General features: G+C 39.2%; 1 long non-coding RNA gene across 1 annotated transcript; it reads left to right on the top strand.

Annotated features, from left to right (window-relative positions):
- On the top strand, nucleotides 1-309 carry LOC104775489. Its single transcript, XR_765947.1, has 3 exons — nucleotides 1-14; nucleotides 94-162; nucleotides 248-309. It is a non-coding gene; the product is annotated as an uncharacterized LOC104775489 (long non-coding RNA).

The raw sequence follows: 309 nt of genomic DNA, 5'->3' as shown, positions 1-309 counted from the left end.
CTGTTGTTTTACGAGTAGGGAATACTCCTGTTTTTAGTTCTTTTGGTCTCCTCCGTTGATTGCATTTTGATTGGCATAGCTATTTGCTTACAGGAGGATCTCTCAGCTCAAGTTAGGACTCTTAAAAAACGTGTTAAAGAGGCAGAGGAGGAACAATATCGAGTATGGAAACAATCTTCTGCCTTCCAAAATCTAATTTTCCTTTCTTCTTTTTTTCTAAAGATACCATAACCGATTGTTAATATAGGCTGAGGAAGATGCGGCATCTCTGAGAGCAGAGCTTAACTCGATACAACAGCAAGCAATGAG

Source organism: Camelina sativa, unplaced genomic scaffold (assembly GCF_000633955.1).
Source record: "Camelina sativa cultivar DH55 unplaced genomic scaffold, Cs unpScaffold16461, whole genome shotgun sequence".
NCBI classification, from domain to species: domain Eukaryota; kingdom Viridiplantae; phylum Streptophyta; class Magnoliopsida; order Brassicales; family Brassicaceae; genus Camelina; species Camelina sativa.
Note: the sequence above shows the minus strand (reverse complement) of the source record. Positions and strands in the feature narration are given on the sequence as shown.